Here is a 24,418-nt window from a genome sequence, read left to right as displayed (position 1 = left end):
GTCGCGGGTGCATGTAGACTATGCAGGCCCATTCATGGGTAAAATGTTCCTCGTAATCGTCGATTCATTTTCAAAGTGGATTGAGTGCACCATTTTAAACTCCAGCACCACCTCCACCACTGTGGAGAGCCTGAGAACCATGTTTGCAAAGCATGGAATTCCTGACATATTGGTCAGTGATAATGGTCTGTGCTTCACCAGTGCAGAATTTCAAGATTTTATAGTTGACCACGGCATAAGTCACGTTAAGACGGCACCGTTCAAGCCGGCCTCCAATGGCGAGGCGGAGCGAGCAGTGCAAATCATTAAACAAGGCATGCTAAAAATCCAAGGTCCCACGCGGCAGAGCCGCCTGTCGCAACTGCTGCTGGCATACAGATCTCGTCCGCATTCGCGTGGGTTCCCCGCAGGCAACTATTGATGAAACGGACCATAAAGACTAGGCTCTCGTTAATCCTCCCAGACATGCATGAAATTGTTGAGGCAAAGCGCCGGAAGCTAACTGAGTACCATGACTGAAATTTGAGGGGGAGGTGGAATGAGATAGGGGACGAAGTGTTTGTGCTAAACTATAGCAAGGGTCCCAAATGGCTTGCAGGGACAGTAACAGGTAAGGAAGGAAACAGGCTACTGGTTGTACAAATGGACAATGGCCAAACCTGCCGGAGATATGTAGACCAAGTAAAAAGTAGATTCACCAACAACTCTGCAGAACCAGAGGCAGACTACAATGTGGAACTCACACCACACCTGGTGGACAGACAAAGGGAACAACCTGAGGAAAGGGCAGTCTCAACAGACAGCCCAGGTGTGATACCAGCAATCATACTGAACGAAACAAACAGCCCAGTCGAGATACCAGCAATCACACCGAAAGAACAACAGGCACCAAGGCAAACAACTGAACCACAACTAAGACGCTCCATGCGATAGCGTAGACCACCTGAGAGACTGAATCTATAAAGACAATAAGACCTTGGGGGAGGCTGATCCTCATCAAAAAGGAGTTAGATGTAGTCCTTACTATTAGGGGGATCAAGGGGTATGGCGAGAAAGCAGGAATGGGGTACTGAAGTTGCATGTTCAGCCATGAACTCATTGAATGGTGGTGCAGGCTCGAAGGGCCGAATGGCCTACTCCTGCACCTATTTTCTATGTTTTCTATGTTTCTATGTATCTCACATTACTGCATATAACTGTATCTTACCATGCTATACATGACTGTAACTAGGTATGACTTGTAACCACAAGCATACTTTACCACCAAGGGTGCACTTGCAGGAGACACTGCATACCTGTTCCACACAGGTATATAAAGGCAGATCTCACGCAAGTATGGCACTCGAGAGCTGTGAAATAAAGGTGCAGGTCCAGAGTGACCTTGACTTCAGCATGTGCCTCGTGTAAGTCTGTACTGCAGGGTCAGGACTTTACAAATTTGGATGAAGGAATTGAGTGTATTATCTCCAAGTTTGCAGATGACACTAAACTGGGTGGCGGTGTGAGCTGTGAGGGGGAGGCTAAGAGGTTGCAGGGTGACTTGGACAGGTTAGGTGAGTGGGAAAATGCATGGCAGCTGCAGTATAATATGGATAAATGTGAGGTTATCCACTTTGGGGGCAAAAACGCAAAGACAGAATATTATTTGAATGGTGGCAGATTAGGAAAAGGGGTGGTGCAACAAAACCTAGGTGTCATGGTTCATCAGTCATTGAAAGTTGGCATACAGGTACAGCAGACGGTAAAGAAGGCAAATGGTATGTTGGCCTTCATAGCTAGGGGATTTGAGCATAGGAGCAGGGAAGTCTTACTGCAGTTGTACAGGGCCTTGGTGAGGCCTGACCTGGAATATTGTGTTCAGTTTTGATCTCCTAATCTGAGGAAGGACGTTGTTGCTATTGAGGGAGTGTAGCGAAGGTTCACCAGTCTGATTCCCGGGATGGCTGGACTGACATATGACGAGAAACTGGATCAACTGGGCCTTTATACATTGGAGTTTGGAAGGATGAGAGGGGATCTCATAGAAACATACAAGATTCTGATGGGACGGGATAGGTTAGATGCGGGTAGATTGTTCCTGATGTTGGGGAAGTCCAGAACCAGGGGACACAGTCTTAGGATAAGGGGTAAGCCATTTAGGACTGAGATGAGGAGAAACTTCTTCACTCAGAGAGTTGTTAATCTGTGGAATTCCCTGCCGCAGAGAGTTGTTGATGCCAGTTCATTGGATATATTCAAGAGGGCGTTAGATATGGCCCTAATGGCTAAGGGGATCAAGAGGTATGGAGAGAAAGCAGGAAAGGGGTACTGAGGGAATGAGCAGCCATGATCTTATTGAATTGTGGTGCAAGCTCGAAGGGCCAAATGGCCTACTCCTGTGCCTATTTTCTATGTTTCTATGTTTCCATTTATACTTTTGTTTTTCAAAAAAAATGAAATGAGTGGCTTGTTTCCAGTTGAAACCGAAGACCAAACAGGTATTGATGCATCTTTTTAACCCCATATACACAGGCTAGTGCTTCTTTTTCGACCATGCTGTAGGCTCTTTCCGCCTTTGACAAGCGTTTAGAAGCATAGGGATAGGCAACAGGTTGTAGTTTACCCGTCTCATTAGATTGTTGGAGCATGCAACCAACTCCATATGCCGAAGCATCACAGGCCAATACTAGACGCTTACACGGATCGTAATTTACCAGCAGCTTATTAGAGCAAAGCAGATTAGTAGCTTTCTCAAAAGCTCTATCTTGAGACGCACCCCAAACCGAGTTGTCGCCTTTTCTTAGCAGGAATGTCCCAGGAATTTGAATCCCTCCCTTCTGCATCACTTCTCAAGCCACGTATTCATCTGAACTATCCTGCGATTCCTACTCTGACTAGCATGTGGCACTGGTAGCAACCCTGAGATTACTACTTTTGAGGTCCTACTTTTTAATTTAGCTCCTAGCTCCCTAAATTCGTCTTGTAGGACCTCTTCCCATTTTTACTATATCGTTGGTACCTATATGCACGACGACAACTGGCTGTTTACCCTTCCCCTTCAAAATGTCCTGCACCCGCTCTGAGACAACCTTGCCCCTTGCACCAGGGAGGCAACATACCATTCTGGAGTCTCGGTTGCAGCCACAGAAATGTCTATCTATTCCCCTTACAATAGAATCCCCTATCACTATACACTATAGCTCTCCCACTCTTTTTCCTGTCCTCCTGTGCAGCAGAGCCACCCATGGTGCCATGAACTTGGCTGCTGCTGCTCTCCCCTGAAGAGTCATCCCCCTCAACAGTACCCAAAGCGGTATATCTGTTTTGCAGGGGGATGACCGCAGGGGACCCCTGCACTACCTTCCTTCCACTGCTCTTCCTGTTGGTCACCCATTCCCTATCTGGCTGTGTGCCCTTTACCTGTGATAAGACCAACTCACTAAATGTGCTATTCACGTCATCCTCAGCATCATGGATGCTCCAGAGTAAATCCACCTGCAGCTCCAGTGCCGCAATGCGGTCTGTCAGATGCTGAAAGCGGATGCACTTCCCACACATGTCATCGTCAGGGACACATAACACGTGTCCGAGCTCTCCTGCCGTGACTTAACCCTTAGATTGACTTAATTTGGCAACAATAATGCTAAAGGTTACTTACTGATAAAGAAAAGAAAAAGAAAAACTACTCAGCAATCACTTACCCCCTTGGCTGTGACATCACCTTTTGATTTCTTTCTACTCTTTTTTGTCCCCCTGTTGCAGCTGCACCGGTAGGTCTCTCTGACGCTCCTCGAACTCCCGATGTTGCTCCCCGACTAATACCAATGCATCGTCGCGCAGCCAGAGGTGGGCGTTGACATTATCTGCCTATGATTATGTCGTTCGCCATAGACCTGGCACTGAGAATTGTGCCCGTGCATTGGGCCGTCGACCGTTGCCCACACTGGAGGTGGAGACGCCACAACCTACAGACCTACTGTTAGTTATGGATGCTGTTGAAAGTGAAGGAACCCCTGTCACGGCTCAACAAGTTAAGAACTGGACCAGCCAGGACCCGATATTATCAGTTGTGAAACATTGGGCTAGACTTTCCACTTCACATCGCCCATCTATGGCCCATCGATCGCCCAAAACGGACCTCTATCGCCCATTTTGAGCAAAAAGTGGAAACTAGGCCCAAAACATCGCTGGAAAAACAGGTGCCTAAGTTTCCACTTTGATCGCCGAGATGATCGCCCAAATGATCGCCCACACAAGGCCCATCCCAAGTTTCGGCACCTAGCATGCACTTCACTGGGCCGATGCAAGGCCCAAAAGAGTGCTGAAAAATAGTTGCTTTTTCAGGGCCTCAGAGAAGGAAATGGGCACTACGGATGCCATTTTGAACTTTGGAGGAAGCGTGAAGAATTAGTTGTGAGTCACTTAGAGAGTAAAATTGAAGAAAATTGTACTCAGAAATTTGGGACAGGGAATATAAATAGGTATTATCAACTTATTTATGCTAAATAGATCTCATATATTGGAATTATTTTGTAAATAGCTTTTACATAGTGAAGTTATTTAATGATATTGTTGGGGCCTATCAAACTGATTGGTGTACAGTGCAGAGAGTACAGAGAGTGCAGAGTACAATGGTTAGAGAGTATAGAGTAGAGAGATTATTAAAATTAGTGAAAGTAATTATTGATAGTGATGGGGCCCATGCTTTCCCTGCCTTTAATTGTAACTGCTCACAAACTGGTTACTGTAAGGATCAATCGAAGAGGCGGCAGAGTAATACGTAGACGGAGACGAAGACAGAGGAGGCGATCGTACAGCCAACGAAGGTACTTGGAAAAGCAATCCTACCTGAACTTGTCTGAAAATGCTTGTCTTAGGAGGCTGCGATTCCGGAAGGAGGTCATCGATGAGATATGTCAACTCATCAAGGATGATCTGCAGCCTTCCAGCACCGTCAGAACCGCACTGTCCGTTGAGGTGAAGGTTACTGCTGCCCTAGCCTTTTACTCATCGGGATCTTTTCAGGCTTCAGCTGGCGACATCTGCCATATCTCTCAGCACGCTACACACTGCTGCATTCGACAGGTGACTGAAGCCCTTTACGCTCACAGGATGGACTTCATAAGCTTCCCAATGACCAGGGAGGCACAGACCGGGAGGGCTTTGGGTTTCTCGAGAATAGCAGACTTCCCCAAGGCGCAGGGAGCAATAGACTGCATGCACATTGCTCTGAAAGCACCCTTAAAGAATGCGGAGGTGTTTCGTAACAGAAAGAGGTTCCACTCACTAAATGTGCAGCTTGTTGTTGACCACAATCAAACAATTCTGACAGTAAATACTACATTTCCTGGCAGCATCCATGATGCGCACATTTTATGTGAAAGTGCTATCCCTGACCTGTTTGTCAATCAGCCAGAAGGTCACGGTTGGATACTGGGGGATAAAAGATATGGCCTTGCCAGTTGGCTCATGGCCCCGCTGCGTAATCCTGTCACTGAAGCACAGAGACGGGATAATGAAAGTCACATAGCGATTCGCAACATCGTTGAAAAGACAATTGGAATCCTAAAGCCTGGATCATTCCGGAGGCAGCCTATAGTACCACCCTGATCAGGTAGCAGAGTTTATCGTGGTGTGTTGCATGCTGCATAACCTAGCTATAAAGAGAGGACAAATAATGCCAGATCATGCTGCAGGTCCACCTCCAGAAGGAGATGAGACATGAAAGGCAGCCGGCGAGGATGAAGAGGAGGAACAGGCAGGAGAGGACACAGGCGAGGACATTGGGGAGCTTAATCAGCATGGCGATCTTGCACCGGTACCACCTCACCTTTCCCAAAGACCAGTAGCCAGTGGCAGTTACACGGCCGCTAAGCTTTTGCGTCAACTGCTCATTAATGAACGCTTCGCATGAACTATTATTGTTGATATTCAAACGTTCAATTACAGTTACGGTTAATCAAAAGTTTCATTTCCGTGGGGAAACAGAATAAACAAACAAATATGCATGAAAAACTGTACGTTGTAAAACTTATGTTAGTAAGAGAGAAGGTACAAAAGTTGTAGAAACATTTTTTTTATTTAGAAACAATTTTTTTTTAAGAACTAATGAACAACAGCCTACCTCCAACCCCCCCAAACCCCGCATCAACCCACCCTTCCCTCAAAATCCCCAAAACGTTAGAAGAAGAAGAAATTGAACATTTAAGTACTAATAACAAGTGACCATTCCAGTGATGATAACAAGTGACCATTTCAGCGATGATAACAAGTGATCATTTCAGTGACGATAACAAGTGACCATTTTCGTAAGAATGACAAGTGAACAGTTAAGTATTGATAACAAGTTCCCAATTTAGTAAGAATAACAAGAGAATTAAAGTGATAATAACAAGTGAACATTTATGTAACAACGGAACTATTGAAAAACACTCCCCCCTCCCTTCCTGCGGCCACGTTTCCCTCCAGATCCTGTCCCACCCCATGTTCGCATCCCACCCGCCCATTTTGGTCTACGCAGACCGACACCAAGACGTCTGCAGAGTGGGATGGCAAGACTTCCTGCCGTGGTGGAGGTAACGGAGCGGAAGCAGAAGCCCCAGGCTCTACTTCCGAGTCAGGAGGAACTGTGTCCTCCGTACTCGCTTGTGTGCTTGGGGTCTCGCTGCGAGTGGACACGACATCTTGGGGTGCAGCGCCGTGTTCAGCCAGCAATGCATGCCGTAGGCCATCTGTTGCGGCTGTCTGCTCCTTGATCGCCTCCAACATCTCCCGAGCAGTCTGTGACTGCTCAGAAGACCAGCTGGAGAAGCGCAAGCAGAATTCGCTCCAGGATGTGGAGAACTGGCTCCAATTGGCTGAGAAACCCGCGAACCCCTGGATAAGGTCGCGACTGATCGCGACCGTCTCCCTGCACAGGGAAAGTAAGCTCTCCGTCTGGTCCTCCGTGCAGGCAAGTGCATATCACGCTGACCGGACCGCCATGGGGTCAGCATCTGTAATGTTACGTGCCTTGGCGTCACTACCTGCACACCGCTTGGTCCCGGTGCCTCATCTGTCACAAAAGAGATGGCCACAGGTTGTTCCCCCCACCCACAAAAAAAATCTCCTGTTCTTCCTCCTCCTCTTCCTCCTCCTCCTCCTCCTTCTCACACACAGCAGCAGCAGGAGTCTGCACTGGCTCCTCCTCTGGCTCTTTCTCCTGGGAGGTTCCTGAATGTTCAGTGGATGTGTCCGCTGACTCCAGTAATACCTGTTGACCTTTGAAAGACAAATGCAAGTTATAAACAATGTTTAACAATTCAAATCAATTCATCTCAATTTTTCAAGAACTCAAATCATTACTAATTTCTCCACTTCCTCATGGAGGAAATTCTTGGTTCTTCTTGCACGCTCTTGCGCCATCTGTCTATTGGACTCAAACGCAGGTAATTTTCAAAGATCACACTTACACCTCTCTTACACCTATCCAGCACTCCTTTCCACTCCCTCAGCCACACAAAAATCAATATTCAGACCTCACCTTTATATATGCTCCACAGCCACTTATTCTGAGGACGCTCTTCCTTTAATTGGCCGATTGCCAAGCTTCCTGTTACACTGTGCATGCGCGCAGACTGAAGTGCCCATTGCGCATGCGCGCACACTGAAACGGTCATGCGTGCCCCTGCCGGCACTGCATGACACGCTGGGCCCAAGCCCCGCCTCCTGCCGGCCGCACTCTGCTGCGCAATGCCGAGTGATCCGGATGACAAGGGAGCGGCCAAATTACAAGGTATATTTTTGACACTTTTTCTCCTCCAGGAAGTTGGCGCATCACTTCGAGATACGCCACTGAAAGCGGCTGGGGAAATTTGGGGCCGTTAATACTAAGCATTAATATAACTGATCATATTATTTAGAAATGTTGATTGGAACATAGGAACAGGAGTGAGCCATTTAGCCCCTCGAGCCTGTTCCACCATTCAATGAGATCATGGCTGATCTGTTATCTAATTCCACGTACCCGCGGATGTGGCAACCTGGAGGGTCTGGAGCTGGCTAAAGGGGCTAATAGGATAGTGGTATTGTTTGATGTACTGATGTGATGAGAACCTGTGATTATTCCATCACGTGTAAGTCAGAATGACTTTTTAATGGATGCTGTAGCTATGTCAGTAACAAGCCATTGTAATCGCAAGGTATGATGAGATGTTTGGCCATTTGAAAGTTAAAAAATGTTAAAACTGCAGGCTTCAGGAGTTTAGATCAAAGGACAATATAAGTTAAACTTGTGACCAGATCCGGTGGTTAAAGAATCACAGAAAGTGAAATGTAAGGGCCTTGAAACTGAAACATTTGAGATAACGGAAAGCAGCTTTTAAAGCCTACATGCTAGACTCTGTTCTAGTTATGGAAGAGACATGGGTGTAGACATTAGACTGTCACATGGGCAGAGCCAACGGTTGAGCAGCTGTCAGTCACAGACATATATGGACGTTTCTTATCTTTGTAAATTGTCAAGCTTATGCTTCCGCCCAATCATGTATAAAATCTGATGAAATTGTTCGATCGGAGAGGGTCTTTGCTAAAGTTCTGTCCCCTGCATGCTTGTAATAAAGTTTTGCACATCATAGCCTACCCATGACTTTGGATGGTTTCTTTCAACAACAACTTGGCGTAATCAGCAGGATCCGCTGGTAGTTCCGAAAACAGGGCACCGTTCCGGGACCAACATACAAATAGGGTGAGTACATTAATTTATACCACCCAGTAGTTAGGTCTGTGGGCACGGAGTAGTGCCTCGGACTATCAGGGATCTCGAACTAAACCGAGTCCTGGTGACTGTCATATGAGAAATAAGGGACAACTTTGTGATGCCGACGGTCGGGGGGGTGACCGGGGGAGGAAACTCAAGGGCTGTCTCTCTGGGGATAGGAGATCCTCGCGATTTAAAAGTTTGAAAGTTTTCAGTTTTATGAAAGTGTATATTTTTGTATGGACATTTTCCTGACTGTATGTTTGAAGAGTTAAAGAATTTTTCATCTGTCTGAAAGCCTGTCTTTTAAAGAAAAATTATGTATGTTTGTTTTAGCTCCACCTACCTTATCGGACAGAGAGCAGAAAGCTTTTTTAACTTTTTTTTCATGGATGTGGGAAGTTTTAAGAAAATGTGGTAAATTGCATTTTAAAATGTACATTGTGTACCTAGAATTGAATTATATTTTAAGTTAGAAATGCGGGTGTTGGATTTATTTTCATTATGAGTTATGGAGCTATGAAATGCACAAAGGACAGTTTGTTTTACAAAAGATAAACGTCAGTCTTGAAGTTACAGCTGAGATATTTGAAACCTTTTCAGGGCTCTTAACTTGAAGTGCACGTTTAAACCAGGTTTACAAACCCTAAAAATATCCAGATAGTAATATGATAACAGCCAGGTCTGTTTTGGTGGTGTTGGCTGAGGGAAAATCGGGTCCTCAGGGATCCCTAATGGAGTACAGTGTATCTGTTACATAAACATGACAAAGTAATAACAAGAATGGAAAATGAAGGCTGAGATACTGAATGGGCTCCCGACCGGCAGAAACAATGGTGGAGTAAGGAAAATAAAAATAAGGAGGAGAAAGCTACTGTGGTTCTTTGTCATGTCCACAGGAAAATATGTAAGATCAGAGCCACATGGGAGTAGGAAAAATGGAAGATAGTGGAACAGTTAGCTCCACGGGAAAAGGATAAAGAGGAGTTAGTGGAACAGTTAAAAAGGGCAAAGAAGGTAGGCAGCAAGTGTGCCGCTGTAATGAAGTCAACGTCAATCCAAAGTGGAAAGAATGAAAGTGATGAGGTTGATTAGAATGATTTAAAGCGGCAGGCAGCAAAATGGGAACACCATAATGAGAAACCGCCGGATTATGAGGCAAAAAGTGAGGGTCAATATCCATCATTAGATGAATTGGTCATGACAACAGAAAGGGTTAAGGCTGCCCCAAATTAAATCTGATGGAGTCAGGTCCAAGACCCAAACGAGCAAAACCCATGGATGCTTATAACAACCATTCATAAACCCTTTAATCCAGGGGGAAAGCAATTAATTTTAGCAGATCTCCCAGTTCTTAGGGTGGCCCATGGCAACCCTGACTTTTGGTGGAGATTGGAAGAAATTATAGACATACACCAAATGCATCCAAAAGACATTCATGTCCTAGGGAAGGCGAAGTGCCCGAGGAGTGTATGGGAGACTTGTATCCCGAATGTTCGGGGTGGAACTTGGACAGAAGCACAGGACCAAACTAATGACCAAAAATATCAAGTTTTTAAGGGAGAATTACAGGCATGTTTAGGGGTGGGCCAGAGTAATTGGGGGCGCAATATGGGTGTTATGCAGAAAAATGATAAGACCGCTACAGAATATGTAGAAAGGAAGTTTAAGGCGTATGAAGAAATTTCGGTGTTGCCAAATCCCCGGAAGGACGATGTGGTATTTTTAACAATGTTAAAGGAGTGATTGAGCCCTGCAAATCAACTCAAATCGTGGCATGGAAGAGCTAAAACAGAGCGGAGAAAGGAAAGGTCACGGTGGAATGTGAACACTGCGGGAAAATGGGACATACTCAACAACAATGTTACGCTAAGGGTGGGGGGAGCCAAGGACAGGCTCCCTGGCATCAGACAGGGACAGCGTCATCTGCACCCTCAATAACCACCCTCACCCCGGATCAGATAAGGTCGATAAATAGGTTGCCTCGACCCCCTCAGGCAGCTCAAGCGACTCCCGGATAGACACCACAGCTTTGTTAGGGGGCCCGCACTGTGAGATGTTGATGGATACGGGAGCGGTTGTATTAATAACCGACCAACCTTTACTAGCTATGAATAAGACAATGTACATAACTGGGGTAGGAGACAAATCTGTTAAGGCAAGAAGGAGTGAGTCACGATTGTTAGAATTGGGAGGAATTCTAATACTAGGTGTATCAGAACAACGAAGGAACAATATTGGGGATTGACATATTACGAGAAGCGGGAACTATAATTGACCTAGGACGGAAGGAGGTTATGTGGCGGACTGGTCAGGGAATCAGAAAACACGGACTGAGCGTCATAGTCCAACATACAGCCTGGATGGCTTCCGCTACCTCTATGATCCGGGACTGAACGGCTGAGGGCGTCTTTGGGCTTGTGTGTTCCCAATTGCCGGAGGTATGGGCTCGACACAAACAGGATTGCGGGAGGGTCAATATGAAACCTGTCATGTTCGAGGGGGAAACCCACAAACCATATAACCAAGATCCTATTAAACCAGAGGCAAGATCAGTGGTGCAGGCAATAGATTATACTGTGCTAAATAAACGCATCCCGAGACTGCACCCAATTGTAGTGAGCCCGGCCACAATTCTCAATGATCTCAGCACAGAACATAATTTTTTTACAGTATTAGATGTTTCCAATGGATTTTGGAGCCTGCCCTTGGCTCGGAAGTCACAAAGTATGTTTGCGTCCACTGTGACAGACCAGTAGTATGCTTGGACTCAGCTGCCTCAGGGATTCCACAATAGTGGACGATTCCACCAAGCAATGACCCAAGCCTTGGCTGGCGTGAACTTGACCCCGTATGGGAGTACAGTGCTTCAGTACATTAGAACATAAGAATTTGGAGTAGGAGTCAGCCATTTGGCCCCTCGAGCCTGCTCTGCCATTTAGTAAGATCATGGCTGATCTGATCATGGACTCAGCTCCACTTCCCTGTCCATTCTCCATAACCCTTCACTCCCTTATCGCTCAAATATTTGTCTATCTCCAACTTAAATATATTCAATGACCCAACCTCCACAGCTCTCTGGAGCAGAGAATTCCACAGATTTACGACTCTCTGAGAGAAGAAATTCTTCCTCATCTCAGTTTTAAATGGGCGGCCCCTTATTCTTAAACTCTGCCCCTTATTCTAGATTCCCCCATGAGTAGAAACATCCTCTCTGCATCTATCTTGTTGAGCCCCCCAAGTATCTTACATGTTTCAATAAGATCACCTCTCATTCTTCTAAACTCCATGGAGTATAGGCCCAACATGCTCAACCTTTCTTCATAAGTCAACCCCCTCATCTCCGGAATCAACCTAGTGAACCTTCTTTGAACTGCCTCCAATGCAAGTATATCCTTCCTTAAATAAGGAGAACAAAAATGTACGCAGTGTTCTCGGTGTGATCTCACCAATACCCTGTACAGTTGTAGTAGACTTCCTTGCTTTTATACTCCATTCCCTTGCAATAAAGGCCAAAATTCAACCTGCATACTTTTTGCGTTTCATGCACAAGGACCCCCAGGTCCCTCTGTACTGCAGCATTTTGTAGTTTCTCTCTATTTAAATAATAATTTCCTTTTTTAATTTTTTCTGCCAAAATGGATAACCTCACACTTTCCCACATTAGGTTATCCACATGGATGAGTTATACTTAATACTGGAAGGTTAAGAGCAGTGGAAGATAGCCAAAGAGCCACATGAGAAACGGTGCTTATCCCAAAGGATAAGTCGGTTCACATTGTCAAGGACGGTGGAGTAAACCCCGCAGGCGCCATATTAACGGAAGATGAGGGACACCAGTGTGAGCTAGCAGTAGAGGATGAGGAAAGTTGTGGGATAAAAGATAGCCCACTTCAAGCGGAATGTTAAATAACATTTGGCGATGGTTTCAGGAAATTTATAATTGGTACACCCCACACGTGGTGGGCAGTCGTGAGGAAGGATGATCAGGTGGTCCAACATGGGGATTCTGCCCAGGTAGCGGAACTGGTAGCCCTCATTGAAGCATTACAGGCTTGCCAAGGGAAATGAGTGAATATTTACCTCAATAGTCGGTCTGCGTTTGGCATAGCCCATGACTATGTGGCCTCATGGGCCCACAGGGGGCTTGTAACATCCTCGGGGGGGCCACATTAAACATGAAGCATTAGTGTAGGCACAGATGGAGGCCACAGGTCTCCCACTGGAGGTGGCAGTAGTTAAGGTAAAAGTGCATTAGAGGGGAGACGATTGGATACAGAAAGGAAACAAATGGGCTGGCATGGTGGCTAATAAGGCCGCCGAAAATATGCCCCCTTCTCTGGCCTGGGTGGCAGCTTGTGCCATCGGACCAGAGGAATTAAATATGGCGTAGCTGCACAAGAATACGTCAAAGGAAGAGAGAGAGGTATGGAAGGGACATGAGGCAAAGGAAGATGTGACTGGAGGGGACTGGAAGGGACAGAACGGATGGTAGCCCCCAAGTGTATCAGGCAGAATCTACTGGGAATCTATCATGGGGTTATACATCAGGGAAAGCATGGGATGCTGCATGTTGTGTATGCAATAACTCAATAGACTGAATACTTTGAACAGGTACAAACTTGGCTCTACATTATTAGGGCCCAAAGTGATTACATTATAAGATGGCTGGCCTTTTATACCTGGGCTGCACACACGTGCACACAGCCTCTGACAGTGGCGCCACCTGGTGGCTAGTAAACCCAAGCATACATACATGACAATATCCCCCTTTAAGATATTAATAACAGTCTTTTTACAAATTGAGGCTGTCTGGGTCTTTCCACTCCAGAGTTGAACGTCTCAGTTCAACTCCAACCTTAGGCAAGTGGTCTGAGTCTGTTATGACTGGAGGCTGGGTAGCCAATGGTAATGACAATGTCAGGGATTGAAAGTCCAGATTCATTAACCATGTCAGTGATTGGAAGTCCAGATTCATTGATGACAGCAGAGTCCTCTGATGACTGAGGGTAGGTTGGTTGGTCACTGATTGTGTCTTCCTCAGACTGATCCAGTTCATCCGTGTGCCACAGCTTTATCTGACTGACATGTTTCCTGCATGTCTGCCCATTCTTGAGCTTAACGATAAACACTCTGTTACCTTCCTTGGCCGTAAAAGTACCGGCGATCCATTTCGTTCCTTGACCATTAATATGTCCTTACTGTACAGTATAAATGCACACGAGGCCCATACTTGAGAAAAGATCACTCTGTGACCAGTTACCTTTATTACCTAGACCTCAAGAGGCAGGTGGTGGGTGGAGCTTCCACTTTTATACCGGAAAGTCCAGGTTAGGAGTGTCTCCCACAAGTTCGCCCCCTGTGGTCAGTGTTCTCAAGGTATACAACTTAGGTCAGCTTATACATGGGTTACAATGACAGTTGAATACATGACATCACCTCCCCCCCAAAGTCTTATTGGGATCACAGGTTAAGTCTCTCTGGTGGTTTATGCTCCCTTGTAGAGCACCTGAGTTGGGGCTCCGGTTGTTGGGCACTAGCCTGAGTGTCTGCTGTTGCGGTGCCTCAGGCCTGTCCGGACTGCCCACAGTGGCTGGGCTCTCCTCCACTTGGTTCCGGTGTTCGGTCACCTGTGGTGGAGTAAACTCTATGTCGTATTCTTCCTCTGCTTCTGCTATGGGGTTGCTGAACCTCCTTTTAGTTTGATCCACGTGTTTGCATCTAAAAAGGGAGGGAGAACAGCCAGTTGTCGTGGTGCACGTTGGTACCAATGACATAGGTAAAAAAAGGGATGAGTTCCTACGAAATGAATTTAAGGAGCTAGGAGCTAAATTAAAAAGTAGGACCTCAAAAGTAGTAATCTCGGGATTGCTACCAGTGCCACGTGCTAGTCAGAGTAGGAATCGCAGGATAGCTCAGATGAATACGTGGCTTGAGCAATGGTGCAGCAGGGAGAGATTCAAATTCCTGGGGCATTGGAACCGGTTCTGGGGGAGGTGGGACCAGTACAATCCGGACGGTCTGCACCTGGGCAGAATCGGAACCAATGTCCTCGGGGGAGTGTTTGCTAGTGCTGTTGGGGAGGAGTTAAACTAATATGGCAGGGGGATGGGAACCAATGCAGGGAGATAGAGGGAAACAAAAAGGAGGCAAAAACAAAAGACAGAAAGGAGATGAGGAAAAGTGGAGGGCAGAGAAACCCAAGGCAAAGAACAAAAAGGGCCATTGTACAGCAAAATTCTAAAAGGACAGAGGGTGTTAAAAAAACAAGCCTAAAGGCTTTGTGTCTTAATGCAAGGAGTATCCGCAATAAGGTGGATGAATTAACTGTGCAAATAGATGTTAACAAATATGATGTGATTGGGATTACGGAGACGTGGCTCCAGGATGAGCAGGGCTGGGAACTCAACATCCAGGGGTATTCAACATTCAGGAAGGATAGAATAAAAGGAAAAGGAGGTGGGGTAGCATTGCTGGTTAAGGAGGAGATTAAGGCAATAGTTAGGAAGGACATTAGCTTGGATGATGTGGAATCTATATGGGTAGAGCTGCAGAACACCAAAGGGCAAAAAACGTTAGTGGGAGTTGTGTACAGACCTCCAAACAGTAGTAGTGATGTTGGGGAGGGCATCAAACAGGAAATTAGGGGTGCGTGCAATAAAGGTGCAGCAGTTATAATGGGTGACTTTAATATGCACATAGATTGGGCTAACCAAACTGGAAGCAATACGGTGGAGGAGGATTTTCTGGAGTGCATAAGGGATGGTTTTTTAGACCAATATGTCGAGGAACCAACTAGGGGGGAGGCCATCTTAGACTGGGTGTTATGTAATGAGAAAGGATTAATTAGCAATCTCGTTGTGCGAGGCCCCTTGGGGAAGAGTGACCATAATATGGTGGAATTCTGCATTAGGATGGAGAATGAAACAGTTAATTCAGAGACCATGGTCCAGAACTTAAAGAAGGCTAACTTTGAAGGTATGAGGCGTGAATTGGCTGAGATGGATTGGCGAATGATACTTAAGGGGTTGACTGTGGATGGGCAATGGCAGACATTTAGAGACCGCATGGATGAACTACAACAATTGTACATTCCTGTCTGGCATAGAAATAAAAAAGGGAAGGTGGCTCAACCGTGGCTATCAAGGGAAATCAGGGATAGTATTAAAGCCAAGGAAGTGGCATACAAATTGGCCAGAAATAGCAGCGAACCTGGGGACTGGGAGAAATTTAGAACTCAGCAGAGGAGGACGAAGGGTTTGATTAGGGCAGGGAAAATGGAGTATGAGAAGAAGCTTGCAGGGAACATTAAGACGGATTGCAAAAGTTTCTATAGATATGTAAAGAGAAAAAGGTTAGTAAAGACAAATGTAGGTCCCCTGCAGTCAGAATCAGGGGAAGTCATAACGGGGAACAAAGAAATGGCGGACCAATTGAACAAGTACTTTGGTTCGGTATTCACGAAGGAGGACACGAACAACCTTCCGGTTATAAAAGGGGTCGGGGGGTCTAGTACGGAGGAGGAACTGAGGGAAATCCTTATTAGCCGGGAAATTGTGTTGGGGAAATTGATGGGATTGAAGGCCGATAAATCCCCAGGGCCTGATGGACTGCATCCCAGAGTACTTAAGGAGGTGGCCTTGGAAATAGTGGATGCGTTGACAGTCATTTTCCAACATTCCATTGACTCTGGATCAGTTCCTATGGAGTGGAGGGTAGCCAATGTAACCCCACTTTTTAAAAAAGGAGGGAGAGAGAAAACAGGGAATTATAGACCGGTCAGCCTGACATCGGTAGTGGGTAAAATGATGGAATCAATTATTAAGGATGTCATAGCAGTGCATTTGGAAAGAGGTGACATGATAGGTCCAAGTCAGCATGGATTTGTGAAAGGGAAATCATGCTTGACAAATCTTCTGGAATTTTTTGAGGATGTTTCCAGTAGAGTGGATAAGGGAGAACCAGTTGATGTGGTATATTTGGACTTTCAGAAGGCGTTCGACAAGGTCCCACACAAGAGATTGATGTGCAAAGTTAGAGCACATGGGATTGGGGGTAGTGTACTGACATGGATTGAGAACTGGTTGTCAGACAGGAAGCAAAGAGTAGGAGTAAATGGGTACTTTTCAGAATGGCAGGCAGTGACTAGTGGGGTACCGCAAGGTTCTGTGCTGGGGCCCCAGCTGTTTACACTGTACATTAATGATTTAGATGAGGGGATTAAATGTAGTATCTCCAAATTTGCGGATGACACTAAGTTGGGTGGCAGTGTGAGCTGCGAGGAGGATGCTGTGAGGCTGCAGAGCGACTTGGATAGGTTAGGTGAGTGGGCAAATGCATGGCAGATGAAGTATAATGTGGATAAATGTGAGGTTATCCACTTTGGTGGTAAAAACAGAGAGACAGACTATTATCTGAATGGTGACAGATTAGGAAAAGGGGAGGTGCAAAGAGACCTGGGTGTCATGGTACATCAGTCATTGAAGGTTGGCATGCAGGTGCAGCAGGCGGTTAAGAAAGCAAATGGCATGTTGGCCTTCATAGCAAGGGGATTTGAGTACAGGGGCAGGGAGGTGTTGCTACAGTTGTACAGGGCATTGATGAGGCCACACCTGGAGTATTGTGTACAGTTTTGGTCTCCTAACCTGAGGAAGGACATTCTTGCTATTGAGGGAGTGCAGCGAAGGTTCACCAGACTGATTCCCAGGATGGCGGGACTGACCTATCAAGAAAGACTGGATCAACTGGGCTTGTATTCACTGGAGTTCAGAAGAATGAGAGGGGACCTCATAGAAACATATAAAATTCTGATGGGGTTAGACAGGTTAGATGCAGGAAGAATGTTCCCAATGTTGGGGAAGTCCAGAACCAGGGGTCACAGTCTAAGGATAAGGGGTAAGCCATTTAGGACCGAGATGCGGAGGAACTTCTTCACCCAGAGAGTGGTGAACCTGTGGAATTCTCTACCACAGAAAGTTGTTGAGGCCAATTCACTAAATATATTCAAAAAGGAGTTAGATGAGGTCCTTACTGCTAGGGGGATCAAGGGGTATGGCGAGAAAGCAGGAATGGGGTACTGAAGTTGAATGTTCAGCCATGAACTCATTGAATGGCGGTGCAGGCTAGAAGGGCCGAATGGCCTACTCCTGCACCTATTTTCTATGTTTCTATGTTTCTATGTCTCCATTGGTAAGTTTAATTACCAAAACCCTGTTCCGCTTTTTGGCAATCATAGTGCCTGCAAGACACTTGGGCCCTGCAGCATAATTAAGGACAAAAACAGGGTCATTGACATCAATACATCGCGCCCTCGCATTCCTGTCATGGTAGTCACATTGTGACTGACGCCTGCTCTCAACAATTTCTTTCATAGTAGGGTGTATAAGGGATAACCTGGTTTTGAGTGTCCTTTTCATTAGCAGCTCTGCGAGTGGAACCCCTGTAAGCGAGTGTGGTCGGGATCAATTGACCAACAAGAGGCATGATAAGCGGCTTTGTAGGGAACCTCCTTGAATTCTGAGCATCCCCTGTTTGATTATCTGCACTGTTCGTTCCACCTGACCGTTTGAGGCCGGCTTGCACGGTGCCGTTCTGAGATGGTTGATTCCATTGCCTGCCATGAAGTCCTGGAATTCAGTGCTTATGAAGGACCTGCGTAGTCCACATGGATGCGTGACCATGGCTTGGCGGGCCAGGACCAGGGGTTAAGGGAGGCTTCCCTGGGTGCGTTGCCCAGCTGAGCATGTGTTGCACCTGCGAACACTAAGTTCCAGGTCTGCATCTATCCCTGGCCACCAAATGTGTGACCTGGCAATTGCCTTCATCATGATAATGCCCGGGTGCTCATTGTGAAGTTCTCTGATAAACACCTCTCTGCCCTTCTGGGGCATGACTACTTGGTTTTCCCATAGTAGGCAATCGGCCTGAATCGAGAGTTCATCCTTGCTCCTATGAAATGGTTTAAATTCCTCAGGGCATGCCCTGTACGTGGCTGCCCAGTCCCCATTCAGGACACATTTCTTAATTAAAGACAGTAGCGGGTCTTTATTTGTCCAGACTTTAATCTGACGGGCTGTCACAGGTGGGCCTTCACTTTCGAAAGCTTCGACAGCCATGACCATCTCAGCATCATGCTCAGCTGCCTCCTCAGTGGTGGCTAGTGGTAGCCTGCTGAGTGCATCGGCACAGTTTTCAGTGCGCTGCCTGTGCCGAATTGTGTAGTCATAGGCGGCTAAAGTAAGTGCCCGCCTCTGTATGCGGGACGATGCATTCGCATTTATGGCCTTGTTGACGGCAAAAAAGGGACGTTAGGGGTTTGTGATGTCTCCAGCTCAAATTTCCTGCCAAACAGGTACTGGTGCATTTTTTTTACTGCATATACACATGCTAACGCTTCCTTTTCTACCATCTCCTAGCCCCTTTCTGCCCGGGACAGACTTCTGGAGGCATAAGCTACCAGCTGTAACTGATCATTGGCATTCACATGCTGCAACACACACCCGACCCCCATAGGACGATGCATCACACGTTAAAACTAGTTTCTTACACGGGTCATATAACGTTAACAGTTTGTTAGAGCATAACAAATTGCGTGCTCTATCAAAAGCCCTTTCCTGGCTGTCCCCACAGACCCAATCGCGACCTTTGCCTAGGAGCACATGTAGCGGCTCTAACAGCGTGCTCAATTTGGGAAGAAAGTTGCCAAAATAGTTCAGGAGCCCCAGGAATGAATGCAGCTCCGTTGTGTTACGGGGTCTGGGTGCTCTGTGGATCGCTTCCATTTTGGACGCTGTAGGTCTGATCCCGTTTGCTGCTACCCTCCACGCCAGGAATTCTACCTCTGGAGCTAGGAAGATGCACTTCACCTTTTTCAGTCACAGCCCTACCCGGTCCAGTCTGCGTAGCATCTCCTCCAGGTTGTGGAGGTGTTCTTCAGTATCGCGACCCGTGATGAGGATGTCGTCTTGAAAAACCACCGTCCTTGGAATCAATTTGAGGAGGCTTTCCATATTTCGCTGAAAGATCACGGTGGCCGAACAGATCCTGAATGGACATCTGTTATACTCAAACAACCCCTTGTGTGTCATGATGGTGGTCAGCTTCTTCGACTCACTCGCCAGCTCCTGGGTAATGTAAGCTGAGGTCAGGTCCAAATTTGAAAAATGTTTACCACTGGATAGCATCGCAAAGAGGTCCTCCGCTCTAGGTAGCGGGTACTGGTCTTGGAGTGACACCCGATTGATGGTGGTCTTGTAATCACCATATATCCTGACCGGCCCATCTGCCTTGAGCACCGGCACGATCGGGCTCGCCCAGTCACTGAATTCGACTGGCGAGATGATGCCTTCCCTCAGCAGGTGGTCCAATTCGCATTCTATCTTTTCCCACATCACGTACGGCACTGCTCTGGCCTTGTGATGTACTGGCCTGGCGTCCGGGTTTATGTGAATCACTACCTTGGTCCCCCTGAAAGTGCCGATGCCGGGTTGAAACAATAAGTCAAATTTATCCAGGACCTGTGAGCATGATACTCGCTCCACAGAAGAAATTGCATTGGCTTCTTCCCGTTTCCAGTTCATGAAAGCAAGCCAACTCCTCCCCAGTAGTGCGGGACTGTCCCCCAGGACAATCCAGAATGGCAACCTGTTCTCCGAATCTCTGGGGTCACGACTACCATGGCGCTGCCTAGAACCGGAATGATTTCCTTTGTATATGTCCGCAGCAGTGCGTAAATCGGCAATAAATTTGGCCTCTTGGTCTTGGACTCCCACAATCTTTCGAACTGTTTGATACTCATCAGGGACTGCCTGGACCCCATGTCTAGCTCCATTAATACTGGGATGCCATTGAGGAGCACTTTCATCATTATCAGTGGCGTCCTGGTATGTGAACTGTATATGTGGTCCACATCAACTCGCTGAACTTCAGCTTCCAGCGATTTCCCCCAGTTGGCCTCGTAGGGCTTACATTGGGCCCGTTCTCCTCATACATCAACCTGGCTGCAGGCTTCCTACACATACGCGCCAAGTGACCGCTGGCGTTGCAGTTTCTGTAGGTATATTGCTGATACCTGCAAGCTCTGGCTGAGTGTTTGCCTCCACACCTCCAGCATGAGCTGGAGGCCCCAATGTTGGAAACAAAAGGTCCATTACCAGTCGATCATTTCTGACTGTCTCTGTAACTGTCCTTAAGCGCACCATTAACAGGTGTTGATGGCCCCATTACGGGCCGCATTTTCAATTGCGATGGCATTGTCAGCTAGCCATTGTCTCTGTTGAATTCCCCCTTTGGGTTCGACTGCATGCTGGGGCATGTCCGATTGCCCTTGTCTGCCGAGAGAACTGTGTGCCACATTAACAAAGTTGACTCCCTGGTCATTTGCCGCATTTGAGCCAAGATTTTTGCCATAAATCATTCTGGTCTCTTCCTCCCCTGAGATAATTGTCTGGGCTATCATAGCCGCCGCATCCAAGGTCAAGTCTTTGGTCTCAATCAGTTTCCTGAAAACCCCAGCGAGCCTGATGCCCTCAATAAAAAAGTCTCGCAGCATCTCCGCTCTGCATGCATCTGGGAACTTACATAGGCTTGCCAGTCGCCTGAGATCTGCCATGAAGTCTGGAATGCTTTGCCCTTCTCGCCGCCGGTGCGTATAAAACCGGTGTCTCGCCATGTGCATGCTGCTTGCCGGTTTAAGGTGTGCCCCGATCAACTGACTGAGCTCTTCGAACATCTTGTCCACCAGCTTCTCTGCCGCTAGAAGGTCCTTCATCAGGGAGTACATTCTGAATCCACAAACTGTCAGGAGATGAGCCCTGCATTTGTCGGCCAAATCCTGTCCTAACCGTTCCTTAGTGACAAAACGTTGCTGTAGTCTCTCAATAAAGTCGTCCCAATCATCACCAACACAGTACCTCTCTTCAGTGCTGCTAGTGGCCATGCTTGCGTGGTTTAAATCCCAGTTTCTCGTCGCCAATAATATGTCCTTACTATACAGTATAAATGCACATGAGGCCCATAATTGAGAAAAGATCACTCTGTGACCAGTTACCTTTATTACCTAGACCTCAAGAGGCAAAAGGTGGGTGGAGCTTCCCCTTTTATACCGGAAAGTCCACAAGTTCGCCCCTGCGGCCAGTGTTCGCAAGGTACACAACTTAGGTCAGCTTATACATGGGTTACAATGACAATTGAATACATGACAACCATAATTCAGCACATACACAGAATCATTGATAGAAATGTTGCGTGACACAGTCGCGCGATCATGATACCCTTGCTGACTTTGACTTTGACACGATTATTCAAGTCTGGGTGGACAAGAGAGAGCTGGTCTTGAGACCTCTCTTCATCAATAATTCAGCAGGGGAGACCTCGGTAAGCATGTGGGGTCTTGTCATGTAACTAAGCAATATGCGTGACAAGCGAGTCTGCAGTGAACCTTGAGTTACACGTTTCATACTCTGCTTGATGGTTTGGACCGCACGCTCTGTTTGACCATTGGATGCGGGTTTGAATGGTGCTGACCACACATGTTTGACACCATTGAGTTTCATGAACTCTTGAAACTCCATACTGGTGAAGCAAGATCCGTTGTCGCTTACAACGATGTCAGGCAGACCATGCGTAGCAAACATGACACGAAGGCTCTCAATGGTAGCTGTGGATGTACTGGATGACATGATTGTACACTCTATCCATTTGGAATAAGTATCCACCACAACTAAGAACATCTTTCCCAGGAACGGACCTGTAAAGTCGATGTGGATCCTGGGCCATGGATTAGGTGGCCACGACTACAGACTCAGCGGCGATTCCGCTGGTGCTTTACTAAGCTGCATGTAAGTGTTGCACTGATGCACACATGATTCCAGATCAGAATCAATTCCAGGCCACCATATATGAGAACTGGCAATTGCTTTCATCATGACAATGCTGGGATGCATGCTATGTAGATCATGCACAAATTTCTCTCTGCTATTCTTGGGCATAACAACACGATTATCCCACAGTATACTATCTGATTGAATGGATAGTGTTATGTATTTGTAAAGCATGCTCTCCCATGTACCGCCACCAGGGAGTGCATCCCCTGAAATCCCAAGGGATCCCAGCATCCCTTGGGAGCACTATAGAAAACCAGCCCATAAGGCCTGTTCCTCACTCTGGAGTGTCTTAATAAAGACTGAGGTCACTGTTACTTTAACCTCCCTGTATGCAGTCTCACCTGTATTCGGAACACAATAACTGGCGAAGAGTATACGAATCCAACGCAAAGATGCAGCAAACTGTGGGCATCCTGGAGAAGTTCTCGGAGGGTGAGGACTGGGAAGCCTATGTCAAACGGCTTAGACCAATACTTTGTAGCCAAAGAGCTGGACGGAGAAGGAAGCGCTGCACAAAGGAGAGCGGTCCTCCTCACGGTCTGCGGGGCACTGACCTACAGCCTCATGAAGAATCTTCTGGCTCTGGTGAAACCCACAGATAAATTGTATTAGGAGCTGTGTACACTGGTTCGGGAGCATCTTAACCCGAATGAGAGCGTGCTGATGGCGAGGTATCGGTTCAACATGTGCCAATGATCTGATGGTCAGGAAGTGGCCAGGCCACTTACATCGCCGACCAAGGCGACTTGCAGTACAATGTGAATTTGATGGCTACCTGGAGCAAATGCTCAGAGACTCTTTTGTACTGGGCATTGGCCACGAGACCATCCTACAAAAACTGTTGACGAAAGAGACACCGACCCTAAGTGACACAATTGCGATAGCACAGGCGTTTATGTCCACCAGTGATAACACCAAAGAAATCTCGAGGCATACTAGTGCTAGCAATGTTCATAAATTAATTGGAACTGTTTGTGAGCAGAAATGTACAGGGCAGAAAACCACGAGTCTGCAACTGCCAGCAGGCCTCAGGTGACCCAGATGACTCAGAGTCTGCAACAAAGGATGAATACAAGGCAATTCACAACTTGTTGGCACTGTGGAGACTTCCATTCATCGTATGTTTGCAAACCTGCTAACCACCACGTGGTAGAGGGAGATCGGTCCATGGTGGTTCAAAGCAATTTTGAGCCTCAGAGAGAGGAGGCAGGTGTTGAAGTACACGGGGTGCACACATTTTCAACGAAATGTCCACCTATAATGCTCAATGTAAAATTGAATTGCTTACCCATAGCCATGGAACTGGAAACTGGTGCTAGCCAATCCATCATGATTGAAAAGATGTTTGAGAGACTATGGTGCAACAAGGCATTCAGACCAACACTGAGCCCCATCCACACAAAACTGAGAACGTACACCAAAGAGCTTATCACTGTCCTGGGCAGCACCATGGTCAAGGTCACCTATGAGGGCACGGTGCATGAACTGCCACTCTGGATTGTACCGGGCGATAGCCCCACACTGCTTGGAAGGAGCTGGCTGGCCAAAATCCGCTGGAACTGGGATGACATCCGAGCGCTATCACATGTCGGCGAGGCTTCATGTACCCAGGTTCTTAAAAAATTTCCTTCCATTTTGAGCCAGGCATTGGAATCTTTTCTGGGGCGAAGGTGCGGATCCACTTGGTCCCAGAGGCATGACCCATTCACCACAAGACGCGAGCGGTACCTCACATGATGAGGGAGAGAGTGGAAATCGAGCTGGACAGGTTGCAATGAGAGGGCATCATCTCCCCAGTGGAATTCAGCGAGTGGGCCAG

At 46.9% G+C, this 24,418-nt stretch overlaps 1 long non-coding RNA gene across 1 annotated transcript in view; it reads right to left on the bottom strand.

Moving 5' to 3' along the window:
* Positions 1–7,156: 7,156 nt before the first annotated feature.
* LOC139265354 (uncharacterized) overlaps positions 7,157–24,418 on the bottom strand; it is an 84,987-nt gene continuing 67,725 nt past the window's right edge. Inside the window, exon 3 of the long non-coding RNA XR_011593540.1 lies at positions 7,157–7,239. This is a non-coding gene — a long non-coding RNA (uncharacterized lncRNA). The remainder of the gene's footprint in view (positions 7,240–24,418) is intronic.

The sequence above is a fragment of the Pristiophorus japonicus genome, chromosome 6, assembly GCF_044704955.1.
Source record: "Pristiophorus japonicus isolate sPriJap1 chromosome 6, sPriJap1.hap1, whole genome shotgun sequence".
Lineage (NCBI taxonomy): Eukaryota > Metazoa > Chordata > Chondrichthyes > Pristiophoridae > Pristiophorus > Pristiophorus japonicus.
Note: the sequence above shows the minus strand (reverse complement) of the source record. Positions and strands in the feature narration are given on the sequence as shown.